Source organism: Marmota flaviventris, chromosome 10 (genome assembly GCF_047511675.1).
Source record: "Marmota flaviventris isolate mMarFla1 chromosome 10, mMarFla1.hap1, whole genome shotgun sequence".
Taxonomy (NCBI): domain Eukaryota; kingdom Metazoa; phylum Chordata; class Mammalia; order Rodentia; family Sciuridae; genus Marmota; species Marmota flaviventris.
The window spans coordinates 42,328,187-42,344,146 of NC_092507.1; the positions used below are offsets into that span (position 1 = coordinate 42,328,187).

General features: G+C 42.2%; 1 pseudogene; it reads right to left on the reverse strand.

Annotated features, from left to right (window-relative positions):
* Positions 1 to 14,656: 14,656 nt before the first annotated feature.
* On the reverse strand, positions 14,657 to 15,661 carry LOC114100292 (solute carrier family 25 member 3 pseudogene; annotated as a pseudogene).
* Positions 15,662 to 15,960: the final 299 nt, after the last annotated feature.

The following is a 15,960-nucleotide window of genomic DNA, read 5'->3' on the forward strand; positions in this document are numbered from 1 at the left end:
GGTGGAAAGCAGAGCTTACCCAGCCCAAAGGAGACAGTAAGTGGGCCTGAAGGCAGCCTAGGATTTAAATCTTGGGGGAGAGAGACACAAGAGCCAGATTCACTTTTGGATATGATTTGCAGAGCCGCAGGCTTTGTGGTGAAGGGGTGGTGGGACAGGGTAGTGGGCGGCCAGTCTGTCCTGTGGCCATTTGGCATAACCTGGGATGCCTGACCTCCCTGGCTCCTGCCAGCTGCTGTCTGTATGATCCAGAAGCTGCCCGTGTGTGTATTGAAGAGCTCCACCCAGAGCCACTCTCAGTGAGCTTGTCAAATGCCTTGCCCCCCTAGAGACCAGGGAGGAGAGGGCTCATCCCTCTGGAATCCCCCAGACTGGTGAGAGGGTCTCAGCTAAGAAGATAGGCCTAAAATCCGCCACAGAATCCAGAATATCCTCAGAGCCACCCAACAAGACGCCAAGGCAGAAAGTCCTCAGGAGATCTCCCAGGACAGCCCAGGGTGGCCAGAGACATGGAACAGATGCCTCAGGAGGGCAAGAGGGGAGAGACCACACACACACCTCTGAACTTGGAGATGGCAAGGACCAGGGAGTAGGAGAGAAGAGGAAATATTTACCCAAATATACAGCGTCTTTTTGGTCTTAATCCTCTATCTCTGCTTTCTGCCAACTGCTTTCTCGCAGGGAGCATGGGAGTTCTCTTCCAGTGGGGTGAGGGTGTGTTTATCAGCTTGCTGCAAATTACATGGCAAACACTGATTCCCCCTGGCTGAGGCAGTCACTGAGACTCTTTGTTAGATTAATAAGATTACAACAATTTGGGCACACTTTCAAGTGTTTATTTTCAAAACCTTGCTTCAGAGGGTGGTAGTAACAGTATCAGGCCTGATGGGATTCCGGGTGTTTGGAGAGCTTTTGCTTCTCTTTCAAACATACGTGTCTCTACATACGAGAAAAAGGTCATTCATCCTCAACTGCTGACAATTTCCAGTCCTGCAACCTAGAGGCCATTTCTTTTTTTTTTCTTTCTTTCTTTCTTTTTTTTTTTTTTGTGTGTGTGTGTGCGTGTGTGTTTTGGTAGTACTGGGATTGAACCCAGTTCTCTAACACTGAGCTAATCTCCAGCCCTCTTTATTTTCTATTTTGTGACAGTCTCTCTCTCGATAAGTGGTTCAGCTAAGTGACCCAGGCTGGCCTTGAACTTGTGATCCTTCTGCCTCTGCCTCCTGAATACTAGAGTTTTCAAATCAACAAGTTAATGTTTATTTTAACACCTACATGGTGTCAGCCTTGTCCCAAAGACTTTAAAGACAGTGAATCATTTCCCCGCACCCTCCAAAAGCATTTGGGCTGGCAGACTGTACTTTGCTTTGTAACATTTCAAGAAAGTTTGCTGAGAATGAAACCCTAAGATCCTATTTTCCTTTTGACTTGTGCTATTACATTATGGATGGACCCAGCTCCCTGGCAAAAACAGGCCACCTCCACCCTTGATGGTGGAAGGGAGAGGGTCTGGGAGACATGAGTCATAACAGAGGGTGTCGCTAGGGTGGCTTGCTTGCTAATCTTTAGAAGGTCCCACAGAGCCTCTCCCTCCAGATTCCTTGGGGTGCTCTGTGGTGTGAAAGCCCTAGGAGTAGTAGGAGAATAAAAAGATTACTTGGCACACCCTGCTTCAAAGCGCTTCAGGCTAGCTGGGGTCCTGGACCCCTGTGCCATCTGCCAAGCCCACAACCTACCTTTCCCCCTGCCCCATGCCCATTCTCCTTGCCTCCAGCCCACAGCTCGAAGCTCCGCTCCCCATACCCTAAGCAGCCCTGTGCTACTGGCCCTTATTGATTCCCCTCATTCCCTCAACCAGTCATGCCCTTCCCCACCTCGTCACACCCTTCCAAACTCCGTGACAGGGCAGCTTTTCTGGAACTCATCCCTATGTTCTCAACCCTCCCCTATTCTAAAGCACCCCACTTGTTGGTGGGGTTCCAGGACTGGCTTCAGACTTGACTGTCACCCTGTCTGTTTCCCTGTGAGGCTATGAGCTCTTTGCAGGACTTTCAGGATCACCTTTATATCCTCTGGGCTAAGCTTAGGATGTTCCAAACACTGGGAATTTAGTATGGTAAGTGAGTGAATGGATGAATGCACAAAAAGAAAAAAGAATGAACATATTAACAGAGAGAAATAACAGCATTTATCCAAAGTATTTTTCAGCAAATGAGAGTTTCATATCCATCAGTTGCCGTGATCCTCGTGCCAAATTAGAAAGGTAGTTACCATTGCCTGAATTTCACAAAGAGGTTGAGTATAACAACATGCAGAACTCTAATATCTAAGGACAGGGTATCAGGCACTTAACAAGCATGCTCTGAAGTCCTAGAACAAGGTAGGCAGACATCTTTCATAGTAGGGGAAACTGAGTTGTGGAAAGCTGTCTAAAACCTGAGCCAGGATTGGAACCCACATCTTGGGACTCCAAAGCCTTTATTTAGTCCCTGACACAATGCTGGCAGACAGAGGACGAGTCAACTCTGGCCAGACAAAGGGATCCATGCTAAATCTTGAAGGACAGAAGATCAGGTGGGAAATGGGCAGCCTGGTCAGTGGGTTGACATGGATGACAGGGAGGGTGTGGCAGTAGGCAGGCTGGGCTTGGGCCTGGGACTTGAGGGGCAGACATTGTGAGATGTGGGCAATGAGCAGGAAGCGACCACATCACAACAGGACTCCTGAGCTCTGGCATAAAGCACTTTATTTCGTCCACAGTGGATCCAATGTGGATCCAGATGAATCCTGCAGGGGCCTTGGAGGTGGGCTTCTATGTCAGTGGAGGAGGAAGCTGGAGGCAAGAGGACCAGTTACAGGCTGCAGCAATAATCTGGACAAGCCATAAAGTGACCTAACATGGATAGTAGAAATAAAAGAGGGAAAACAGAAATGTGAAATGTCAGGAATTGTTCCCATGCTCCCTCCCTGCTCTGTTTTTAGGCTCAAGACATTTCTCCACTGAAAACATTCCCCATCCTAGGCTGATTCGGGCTTTGTACCCTTGTGCTTCCTCTTCCTCCAACACTCTTTCCCCCACACTCCAGACCCATCTGGAGAAACCAGTTTTCATCCCAGGTGGAACTCCTCCAATGGGTCTTTCTTGATGAAAAAGTGTGATGGAGTTAGTGGCCCCACCTGTGCACACCTGTACACCTGGTGCTGCTGCGTCTGTGGAGATCAGGGCCAGTGGAGTTTGTTTGCACATCTGTCTCTTCTGGATGACACTGAACTCCTCCTGGCTGGGACTGTTTTCATCTTTGTGCTCCAGTGCCCAGGGCAATGCCTGACCTGACTGGTAGCAAGCAGGAAGTGGAGTGAGGGAACCCACCAGTGGGAGAATGCACGAGGGAGTCAACACATCATCCTCCCCCAACCCTGCTCCAGCCAGGGATGTCCTGTGAGAGGAAGCTATACTTGACACTCTTTCTCTCTCAACTATGTACATTGTCTTGGAAAATGCTTTCAAATTAAACTTTGATTTTGTAAAATTAATGAGTGTTTCATTTGACAAGTTGGCAAGTTTGAAATACCCCAAATGAGGGAAAAAAACAAACCTTGGGTAGAAAGGAAAGGAGAGGAAAGAAGACAGGAAGCACAGTCCAGGGCCACCGGCCTACAGTGGCTGTTTTCTTAGCGTGACTGAGGAAAACAAAAATCCTGTGCCTGGGAGTCGAGGCCCCTGTTACAAATGACAACTGATAGATTTCACCCCCTTCCATTAGCTCATGAGAGGAGCCAACGGGAAAAGACTCTGGCTGTGGTGAATTGGTTAAAAAAAAAAGTCAGGGAGCATCATGCAAGGGCTGTATTATTATTCTGCCTGGATGATGAAATATTGCCTTGAGAACTCAGTGCTAGCATCACATGCTCATCAAAAGAAAGAATCATTTTAATGTGAAGTGTATTCCTTTCACTTACTAAGACCTACATTAATTAGGGAGAAACTGTTTTATGAAATTAAACCTCTGAATAAGCACACGTCTTTATAGACATGAAGCAAGGACGTGGAGATGAACAGCCTAACCTTAGATGTGAAAGTGTCTGTGATTTCAGAACAAGAATATTTTGCTAGCTGAGGTGGCACGTTGTTGTGCAATGGTAAAAGAAATACCACTACACATTATTATGGCTTCAAAAAGCACTTACAGGCTTCAATAAGCACACGTTTATCACAAGAACACACAATCTAAAGCCAAAATAGTTGGACTTAATGTGCCAAAAATCTGCTCACCCCATACATTGTTAGAAAGAGCAGTAGGAAAAGAAGTCTGAAATTTGCTGCTATTTCATTTGATGGTAGCCAACATCTCCTATCTTCCTTGGCAAGGAGGCCATTTTTCTATGCTGTATTTTGCACACAGAAATCTGCATAGAGTGATTTGCATACCAAAAACACATTTGTAAAAGAAACTGTTTGCATAGAAGCCAGGGGGAGATGGGGTTGCCGCTGTTGGCTTCTGTACACACAACACCCCCAGGCTACTTGCTTTTCATTTTCTTCCATGCTGAATTCCCCACAAAGGGTTTTGTACTTTATGATGCATTAAAAATTAAAGCAACTGTATTCTGTATATATTCAAGAGCAACCATGACAATAACAATAACAACTCAGGCTAAATCTTTCCTGCTAAGAGTCTGTCCTTTTTTTTTGTTTTTTGTTTTTTTTTTTGTTAAGAGACTGGTAATGATAATTGTAAGCACTATAATGGATTGAGCTTTTATTATATTCCATGTGTTTTGCACAAACCATTGCATGTTCTCACCATCTGTCTTCAGGGCAGATGCTGTGGTTACACAGGGGCAAACTGAGGTATGGCAAGATCAGGTAATGAACTTGCCAAAGCCCTGCAAGCCAGGTTGGTAAAGCCACACTGGGAAACCTGGTTTGACTGTTCCACCCCGTCCTCACTGCATCTCCCTTTCCCCAATTTTGCCCGCCCACCACTACCCCCTCTGATTACCAGTTTGGGATGGCGGGGAGTCATGCTGGGAGAGGTGTATCATTTTCATTTCTGGCAATTTTTTTTTTCTGGCCTGATCCTGCAAGCAGGACAGCTACAGCCCCAAGGCTCAGCCAAGGTGCCCCATAAGCCAGCTGAGTGATAGACAGGATGAATGGGCCATGGCCTGTGATGCTGAGGGTGTCGGGGAAAGAGATGTCCTGTTCGCTTGCACAAAGGCTGCACATGGTAGTTGAGATGCAACGGGACACTCCCGCTCGGTACCCGTGCGCTATCGCCAGCTCAGTGCCAACCCAGCTGTATTCTTGGAAACACAGAATGGTTTGTATGTGCTTAATTATAATGCTACTTACAGAGACTTTATCAGTAGCAAATCAAATTCTCGATGCTTTTCTTAAGGAAAAAAAAAATTGGCAATGGCTCTTTGAAATTAGTTCATCTGATGAATCCTTTGGATTTTTCAAGTATACAGCGTTTGAAAGAACTTGACCGTTTCTGGAAACAGTAAAAAAAAAAAAAAAAGTACAGAATTAAAAGACTGCAGATGCCTGCAAAAACAGGATTATAAACATTTGCTTTCTTTAAAAATGTTTGTCTTTGTGTTTTTTCTCACCTAGTTTTCCCTTTTGCAGGACATGATAGCAAAACTTACATTTAATCATGTCTTGTTATCCATGGGTCACCACTGTTCAAAGACGGCTGGCTTTGAGACCTCACCATGTATTAGTCACTGGTAGAGAACAGTTTTTTTGACACTTTAAATAATAAATTCCTTTTGATATGATCTATGGCTGCTCTGCCTTTCAGCAAATCTCAGCCTAAGCAAGGATTGTGACAGCAAACTGCTGGGGAGGCAGACATCTGCTCTGAAGCCGGCTTTGTCACTACAGTTTGACCTTACCTCACTCTCTGAGCCTCAGTTTCCTCATCTGTAAACTAGGGTGACTAATACTAGGTTTCCTGACTAACAGCCATCTCTCTCTTCCTTATGAACATCAAAAAGAACTTCAGTTTTATTGAGGCCACAATGTCCCTAACCCCCACAGATGAGCTGCATTGACATAAGAACTATTTCTACATGTCAAAGACTGGCCTCCAGGTAGGTATGTGACCAAATTCTGCCAATGAGAATCAAGGGGAAATCTGCCCAAAGTTTCTCAGAAAGATTCTCCTTTGCTATAAGACACATACATGAAGTGAGAGCCCACTGGCCTTTGCCCCCAGCTCCCTGCTATGGTTGCTGTTGTTCAGATGATGGTGCTGTGGCAGCCATCTTATGAAAATGAGGGGAGACATCACTAACACACTAGACTGCAGAGCAGAAAGAATGGAAGAGCTTGCGTCCTTGGGGACAATGCTCTGTTGAATCAAAACTGGTCCACTTAGCTCCAGATTTCTTACTGTACTTATTTATTTTTGGTACTGAGTATTGAACTCAGAGGCACTTAACCACTGAGCCCCAGCCCCAGCCCTTTTGTATTTTATTTAGAGGCAGAGTCTCACTAAGTTGTTTGGGGCCTTGCTAAGTTGCTGAGGTTGTCTTTAAATTGCAATCCTCCCACTTTAGCCTCCCAAGCCACTGGGATTACACTGCCCCAGGCCTATCTCCAGATTTCTTAACAATAAATATTTTTATGGTTTAATCCATTTTGTATTGGGTTTTTTGTTGCTTGCAGTCAAAATCATCATCATCATCATCATCATCATCATCATCATCATCAACAACACAATCATCCTAACTTGGACAAATGTCACCATCACCTGGTGGTTGTAATAAGTGATAAAGTACCTAGCACAATACATGGCATGGTAAATAGCTGCAATTAACATTGGTAAAAACACTCATCAGACACAGGTAATGATTTAAAAGGAAGTTTCAAAACACAACACAGATAAACAAGATGTATGGTACTAATTTTTAGCATTACAAAAAAAAAAAAAAACCCTTTTGTTGTCTTGGTGAGGGAAGGGAGATATTAAGGTAAAGACAATAATTACAGCAACAAATCCTCATCTCTGGTAGTAAGACGAAAACACAGCCGGAGTGCAAGCACTGCTGGGGATGAAGCACTGTGGGTCTTTGCCAGGCTTCCATCCGCCTGTCGCAATCAGACAATCACCCTGTCAGCAGCTCCAATTCATGTCTGGAGCCTAACAATTACGTGTATGTGAATTACCCGCTTTACAAAGGGGCAGAGTTCTTTCAACCCTCAGAATCTCTTTCCAGAATACCAAATTTTACTAGTATTTTCTAAAAGCATGCGTTTTTTTTCATGATAGGAAAGATATATACACTGATATATAAGAATATAATGTAAAAATATAGGGCTCAGGACATAGCTCAGTGGTAGAGTGCATACCTAGCAAGCATGAAGTCTTGGGTTCAGTCCAAACAAACAACAAAGAAAAATAAATAAAGAAAAAAAAGAATATAATTTCCTTAGAGATAGCGTACCATTTGGGATCACGGTGATAACTCATAGGATTACCTATAGTTTACATATGAAATTACTGATTTTTAAAAATACAACCTACTAGAACATAAAGAGCACAGTAAGCTAATGTGCATACTGCATAATACAGATAACATATATTATGTATACGTATTACCTGATACATGCACAATAAAGATAATATATACAGAATATAAGCAATAACACATAGTACTCAATAAATAATATTAAAGTAAATCAAATTTTTTTTTACTGTAAGTATATTTTAACTAAGAGGCAAATCACAAGATTACAAACTAACAGTGGAGACTGAACACAGGCACTTACTCGACATCCATATCCACGTATGTCTAGGGTCAGTGTACAGCCACATGAAAGTCCTTCATCTTCTATGGCTATGGTGCTACACAATCAGCATTGATTTTCGTAACTTGTAGCCAGGAGGCTTTACAATTCTCTGAGTTACTAATCATATTCCGCATATTTATTATTAAAAAGGTCATTAGACATATAGACAAAATTCATCAAGAACTGCAAAAAAAAGGAGGGAGTACTTCTGATCGCCTTGCAGTTAAAAAAAAATTGCCAATTCTTTAACCTTTTGGTTAACTGAGATTTCCTGGTGTGTTGTACACACACCTGCTTTTCTCCAAATCCATCTGCTCCTCTTTCCTCTTTTACAATAAAGGGCAAAACTGATGGCAGCTCAACTTGTCACACTGAAGTGATTCTCCTGAATTAACAATCCCTGCGTCACTAGAACAAGACATCATGAACTCATTAGAGGCAACTGCACCCTTTACAATAGGACAGATTTTTTTAAAAATTCATTTATATGGAATTTAATGTCTCGTAGCCATACTTTTTACACTGTGGTCTTAACTTGATGGAGGAAGATAGAAGTAAGGGCTGTACCTTAAGGAAGAAATAGATATTTGAAGTGTGTTTTACAGTCTTGTGATATTTTATAACAGCTTTATTGAGATTTAAATCACATACCATGAAATTCACTCTTTTAAACTGTATAATTCAGTGTTTTTTAGTATATTCACAACATTTTGTACCATTAATTCCAGAATACTTTCATCCCTCTCCCCTACTTTTCCCCACCCTCCAGCCCCCTGTACCAATGTACTTCTGTCTCTATGGGTTTGCCTAATCAGGATATTTCATATAAATGGAATCATGAAATATATGGCTTTTTTTTTAAGTCAGACTTATTTTACTTAGCTTAATGACTTCAAGGTTCATCCATGTTATAATATGTGTTCTATTTCTTTTTATGAAAAATAATACTTTATTCCTTTTCATGGTAAATATTCTACCGTGTAGATATACAGCATTTTCCCCCATTTATTAGTTGATAGATTTGGGGTTTCATGATTTTTTAAAATCGAGATGAAATTCATATATCACACAACTAATCACTGTAAATACATTTACAATGTTGTTCTTTTAAGGAAGCACTCTGGAATAATACCACATATTCATTAAATAATTGCTTCCCATTTTCCCTACCTCCTGATAATCATTGATCTGTTTTCTGTTTCTGGATTTACCGGCTTGGGACATAAAATATAAAAAGAATCATACAAGGTGTGACCTTTTGTGTTTGGCTTCTTTAATTTAGCATGATGTTTTTGAGGTCCATTCAAGTCACGGCATGTATCAGTCCTTTATTCCTTTTTATACTTGAATAATATTCTGCTGTGTGCATATGCCACAATTTCCTTATCCAGATGATGGACAGATGGGTTGATTCTGCTTTCTGACTTCTCCTTGGTTTTGACTCTCATTGTCACCGCCTCATCCTGTATCATTCTTTCATCCAGATTAGAGCAACAACATTTTGACGGATAGATGTTTCAGACTCATTTTTCTCCTCACAGCAACTTGAAGATCCATGTTTAAAGCCCTTCAGAGATTTGCTGATAGCTCTAAGAAAACTGAATTATTAATATAAACTACTATAAAGCCTGGTGTGACTCTTCTCCTCTTTACATTTCACATTGCCCTCTCAGCAACTGAATGGCTCCAGCCAAAACATACTTCTCAGTTTCTCAAAATCATCAGGCTTGGTCAAGTGCAGTGGCAAACACCTGTAATCCCAATGGCTTGGGAGGCTGAGGCAGGAGAATCACAAATTCAAAGCCAGCCTCAGCAACTTAGTGAGGCCCTAAGCAACTCAGCAAGACCCCATCTTTAAATAAAATATAAAAAAGGCTGGGATGTGGCTCGGTGGTTAATGCCCCTGGATTCAATCTTTAGTGCCAAAAACAAAACAAAAACACACCAGGCTTTGTCTTTCCTCAGGGCAAGTGTGCCCCTGACCTGTGCTTTCTCTTTGCCAGTCTAATTCCTCCTTATCCTCTAGGTCTCATCTTAAACATTATGTAGATCTACAGTCTTACACCACCTTATGCTCCTTTGCAGCACTTTGCACAATTTTCCTACTAGACTGTAAGCTCTACAAAGTAAAGTCCATGTAATATGTTCATCACAGAATCCCTTCTGCCTAGCACAATGCTTGGCACGTGGTGGATGTTGATCAGTAAAATTATAGGCTAGGGACATGGACAGAATTAACCAACATGCCACCAAAAATTCAAAACCTTGGAAATCCTCAAAATATGCTAACCAAAACAATTACATGCCTACATACAAACGTAGTCACAGTCACCTTAATAACTCCCTATTCACCCACAGACCCAAATGGTAGGAAAATGAGACAGAGTCTCAGGAAAATGAGACAGTCTTCCAAGTGAAATTAAAATTTAAATTTCCTTGCAAACAGTTCTTTGCTCATAATTTTTAAAATAAATGATCTTCAAGGCCTTGAAAAACAAGCATACTGTACTTGAATGGCTGCCTGTCAAAATGTAATCTTCTGACTTCAGTGATTATTCTTGCCTTTGAAAAGTTCAAAAGACTTATTTTCTAAAGACACACTTGTGTGGCAAGGAAAAATTACTCATAACATTAATACCTTGATTCTTTCTGATCTTTATCATGTGGTATTAACATGTAAATATGGCCTTTGTTTTTCAAGATTTTGCCTACTCCCTTTATTCACTTCTCAAAGGAGAGATCAGTGGATGAGATTACAGCTCTCTATCATGAAATTAATTTCATATACTTGAGACAGCAACTTTAATCACCACCTGGGGGGGAAGATAAATAGGCCTAAGCCAGCTTCCTTGGCTGTAGGAACTAAAGATTAGAGGGAAGAAATAGAAAATGGGATAGAATAAAGCCTCTTGTTGAAACTGCAATACCACACACCGCACACATACAAATCAAACACACTGGTTATCATCAGTTCCTTCAAGTTAGGATTGAGCCACTGACCTAGAGTGAAAAATGACTTAAATATTACATTACTAAATATTTTGCAGTTTGACTACTTTTAAGCAATTTTGTCATAGGTTTTCCATAATTGAGTCACATTAAAAACTTTGCATTGGTACAATATTAAGGACATTTCTAGTTTATACAAATATTAAATCTGTGTGTGTGTGTATGTTTTGCTGGGCATCAAATATAGGGCCTTGTACATAATACACAAGGTCTCTACCACAGAGCTACACATCCAGCCCTTAGAAATAATTTTGAAGTACTATTAAAAAAAAAAAAACTTATACCATGCCTTTAATCCCAACTACTCAGGAGGATGAGGTAGAAGAATCACAAGTTTGAGGCTAGCCAGGCAAATTTTTTAGTGAGACGGCTGGGATTTGCCTTTGTGATAAAGTACCCCTGGGTTCAATTCCTAGTACAACCACCAAAAAAAGAGTGAAAGAAAGAGAGAGAAAGAAGAAGGAGGAGAAGGAAAAGGAGGAAAGGAGGAGGAGATGAGAGAAAAACTATCAAAAGGATAGACATTGGTCATAACAGTGTGTTAGACCGGAGTAATAAAGAAAATGTGGGCTTTGATCTAGATTCTATCACTTATTAGCCATGACTCTGATAAGCAAGTTACCTAGCTTCTGAGTCTCTTTCATATATAAAATGAACGACTTCAAGAATTGAGATTATTTGAGAAAATGAATATAAAATGCCTAATAATACCAGAGGTATATTATGACTTTTATAATTCTAACAGATATGCATGATTTCATAGATTACAGGGGTAGCAGAAGAATGACCCCCATAGGCTCTTAGTTGAAAGAAACTGGTTACAAAAGACAGATTAACACAAGAAAAAAACAGAAGTTTGTTAACCTATATATACCTGGGAATCACACAGAAAATGACTAGTTCTCAAAAAGGCAACACTGAATTCCAGCTTGTATATCATCTTTTAAAAGAATGGTAAATTTTTAGAGAAAAGTTAGGAAAAGGACTTTGGGTGTCTTTAGGTGAGGCACTGTGGGAGAAGGCAAAAAAATAGCATATAAAGACTCTTTCATAAAACTTGCTAATATAGATGCTATGGTACCATCTCCAGGCCAATACGGATCTCAAGTTGCCTTTGCTGGTTAACTTTTGTTCTCTCTGGTGGAAGGTGGGGCAGGATACCTGTGTTTTTATAAATCTGTTTCGCTTTTCAGTAAATTCAGGAAAGGCAAAGAGCTTTCTGCATCTGCTGCTCCTTAATTGTCTTCAGCATGTTCTGGTCTCCCATATACAAATGTAAAACATTTATCAGAAATTTAAATTGTCTCAAAGAAATAATAACTAAGGAAAAAATCCTTATTAATTCTGAATTCATATTATCTAACTTAAATTGCCTTTATTCTTTACTGTCAGCTATTCAGGAACTTGTTTAAATAAGATACTCCACCAATTTAAAGAAATGTGAATAGAAATATATGGATAAATATAAAAATTGCTGAGCTGTGGTTGTAGCTCAGTGGTAGAGCACTGCCTAGCATACGTAAGATCTTGCTTAAATTCTTGGATTTAATCCTGAGTACCATTAATAAATAAATAAATAAAACTGCTGATCAAATTAAGTAAACAATCATCTTGACCATATTCATGACAGCCAGAATCATGCCACATGGTCCCCTTAGCGTGTACTTCTCTAAACATACACAATATGATTTGGACATGAGGTATCCCCCAAAAGCTCATGTACAAGAATATACAAAAAATGTTCAAAAAAAATGTTCAGAGCATTAACCTAACCAGTGGATTTATCCAATGATGTGGATTAACTGGGTGGTAACTGTAGGCCAGTAGGGTGTGGGTAGAAATAGGTCATTGGGGGTGTGCCTTGGGGTTTATATTTATTCCATGGTGAATGGAGATCTCTCTCTCTCTGCTTCCTGGTTGCCATGTCCTGAGCTACTTCCCTCCACTAGAACCTTACACCATGATGTTCTGCTTCACTTCAGGCCCAGAACTATGGAGTCAGCTTACCATGGGCTGAATCTAAAACTGAAACCATGAGCCAAAATAACTTTTCTTCCTCTAGGTTGCTCTTGTCAGGCTGTTTGGTCACAGCAACACAAAAGTTGACAAAAACAATATACTATGTATGCTATCAAAATTATCTTGTGAACAATCATGAAATATCAAAGACCAGACAAGTGGCCTCTCATTACCCTAAAATTCACAGCTTTGCCAGTATTTCCTAAATTATATTACTGATAAAAAGTAATAAATTGTTGGCCAAAGAAACTTCTGACAAATATTTTATAAAACACTAGACAGAAATGTATGTTTTTCATTTTTGTAAAAATGAATCTACAAAACTCAGTTCCACTAAATTTATCATTCTCCTTTGCTGAGAACTTTTCTTTTCAACAAACTTGCACACTAACCTCCTAAGGCAAGCTGAAGTTTGTTAACAATAGATAATGATCCTTGTCAATAAAAAGCAAAATAGAAGCACTGAATACAAATATGCTTCATTCCATCTCATTCACAAGCTCTGGAATTTTCTTCCAACTTCTTTATTATCCAATCAGAACAGTTTATACATATTTAGTTCTAGACACTTTCAAACTTCTTTTAACCACAGAACAGTTTTACAAAGTTAAAACATTAACATATTCTAAATTTGAAATCTAATTTAATACAAGTTGGTAAGGCAATCATGCAATACTTTGGTAAGTTATCTAAAATATCATGTTGAAGTTTATTTCTTATTCACATTTTATAAACATCTCTAATTCATGACTTTCACTGATTTGATACTTTCCCGTTTCAGAGATGTGAAGGCTATAGGGAACTGAAAATGTGTTTTATAACTTCAATATTTTATGAACCTCAACCATTGTAAAGATCACAGAAATATCTACCAAATTAAATGAACAGTACTTATAACATTTAAAGTGAGATTTTCCTTCCAAAGCCATCAAAACCATTCTTTAATATTCAACAAAAGTCGTCGGAATTTGCAAGGTTTTGTTTTGGCGTTGGTTTTGTTTTAATGCCAGGATGGTATGGTCTTCTTTGGATGCATGGCTGTTGAAAGCTGAGTTATACAAAAGAAATCTTTGGAGAACAGAGGCTTTTCTTTACATATTTATTCCCAGAGCCTGCCCTTCATCTCATTTTGGCTTTCCACATTGATCCAATTTTAGCGCTTCCTGGAGAGAGCTAGGTTCTAATCAGCAACATCATGAAGAGAAGGGACAAAGCAAAATGAGAAAATGCAGACCTTCTTATGTCTCTGAAAACAGTGAATACATTCTAAGCTATCAAACAATATAAGGCACCATTTAACTTTTAATAATTTTTACCTGTATGGGAATGAACAAGAAATATTCAATGAGTCCTTCATCTATTCAATAGGTGCACGACTTCTACTGAGCTAAATATCATGTACCAGAACTTCCCTTTGTTCCCATCTCATATAGTTGTGCTGACCTCGAAACCTCATTTGCAGCCTATGCAACCGATATGCCTGGATAATCTCCACAGAAATGTGAATCAAAGGAGATAGGACCTATAAATGTTAAATGACCTAACATTACTTCCTGCTAGGATTTTTTTCCTTTTATTTATTGTAAAGCTATCAAATAAAATTAACCATGCCAACTACCCAAAGATAACGATTCAAACCCTCAAATGAAACGTTTGCAATCCTCTGGAACTGCCAAAAAGAAGAAACCAGTCCTTTGAAGAGAATTCAGACTGGGTCTTCGGTCACCTCTCCTGAACACGTTAACCTTTAACACCCCAACAGGCGATCCCAGACTTGGTGGGAACCTGGACCCTGGGTAGCTACAGTAGTTCACAAATCCATGCCTATTTGTGCTTCTTCAGGGACGCAGGCTCTTCAGCAATGGGAGGGCGCGGCAGGTTGAGATACACTTTGACCGAGTCGTAGATGAACCACTGCAGGGCCGTCAGGGTGCCGATCATGATGATGCGAGCGAACAGGCCCTTCCAGAAGCCCAGGGGCCCCAGTCTGCGGAGCACCTCCAGGGCCGTGCTGCCCTTCTCCTTGTTCAGCACGGACACCACGGAATCGGCGGGGTGGGACACGATCGCGCAGAAGACACCGGCGATGTAGCCTGCCACGAAGGTGACGCCGAGCTGCTCGGCCTTGGTGCACTCGCACTGCGGCTTGGGCACCACGTACTTGTACAGCGCCTCCACCGTGCGCTCGAAGCAGGCGAACTTCATCATGGTGTAGGGGATCTGCCGCATCCACAGCGGCGCTACGCCCTTGTAGAAGGCCCACAGGCCCTCCTCGGCATACATCTTGGGGACGGCTTCACGCAGGGTGCGGGCGTAGTCTGGCTGCGTCTGCACGCGGACCTTGACCGCCTCCATGGGCGCCAGGGCCACGTCGGCGAAGAACTCGGCGCTGGCCGAGGCGGCCAGGTACAAGGTGGTCCTCCACGTATAGGCCTTCTCCTCGCCCAGGAGCTTCTTGTAGTGAATCTTGAAGACCTCGTAAAGGCCGAACTTGAAGAAGCCCTGCAGGGAGTAGCCTATGAAGGTCGGGGCCCAGCCACGGGCCAGGCCGCGCAGCCCCTCCTCGCGCACTGTCACGCCGAAGCCGCTGAAGATGCCCTTGTACTTGTCGGGGTCCACTTGCATGCGGCACTTGACCAGGTCCAGGGGCACGATGGCCAGGTGTGTCAGCCCGCAGCTCAGCATCCCGCCCAGACCGCAGAGCAGCAGGTACCGCGGGGAGCCGTATTCGAAGCTGTACTCCTCGGGCGACGCCGCCGCCCATGGCCTGCCCCAACCCTGGCCCGCACTACTCGCCTGCGGGGCTGGGGAACCGTGGGTGTCACACATGGCCTCGCTGTCCAGGCACACAATGTCCTCAGTCAGACTCCCTCACGTCCAGACGCACTCCCTCCTAGGCCACCCGCAAACGCGAGGCGTGACCAACTTCCGCGCAAGCCGGCCAGCGCAACGGTCCAGGCGAGGGCAACCCCAGCGCCTGCGCAGTCCAGGCCAGGTGGGAAGTGCGGGGGGCACCACGCAGGGCCAGAGTTGAAGGCTGCAGCATCGCCCCGCCCCTTCCAACCAGGACCGCCCCCTTCCCTCCAAGACCCGGTACCAAAAATGCCCTTGGTACCTTCATGATCAGT